Source organism: Penaeus monodon, chromosome 30 (assembly GCF_015228065.2).
Source record: "Penaeus monodon isolate SGIC_2016 chromosome 30, NSTDA_Pmon_1, whole genome shotgun sequence".
In the NCBI taxonomy this organism is placed as follows: domain Eukaryota; kingdom Metazoa; phylum Arthropoda; class Malacostraca; order Decapoda; family Penaeidae; genus Penaeus; species Penaeus monodon.
In genome coordinates, this window is record NC_051415.1 from 29,420,887 (window position 1) to 29,421,443 (window position 557).

Genomic DNA, 557 nt, shown 5'->3' on the forward strand with positions numbered 1-557 from the left:
CAAGGCAGAGACGATTTGGAGAAATTGCAAGGCAAGAGTAACTTTGCAGTTTGTCATCATCGGGGCTTCAATGGCAGTTCGATCCGTTGTTAAATCCAGGTTTGTCACACGCCGCGCCAACGACCGTCACGTTACGCTCTCTGCCTCCACGCTTCGTTTTCCGAGATGTCACAAGCTTTCGTTTTCCCTTGGCGTGCACTTCGGCAGCTTCGATAAAAAAAAGACTGTGATCTTTAATATTCTAGTTTCACCTAAGATTTCTCTAAATTTTTCTTTCATTTTTACGGAGACTTATTCATTTTTTATTTAGACTTTTTTTTTTCTACTAACGCACAGTATTCCAATTTCATCTGTGATTTTAACGAACACGGTAATCAAGTTTTTCTCTTTTTTCTTCTTCTTTTTTCATTTCTTTTTCTCTCATACGCATTTGCCTTACTAAAACCTTGTACTTTGTGTATTGCGGCGCCGCGAGTCTCGCTGGCGGCCGTCAGCTGGGGGATTGCGTCATCGCGTCATAACGTCACGTGGGAAAACAAGGCAATGGTTCGCATATG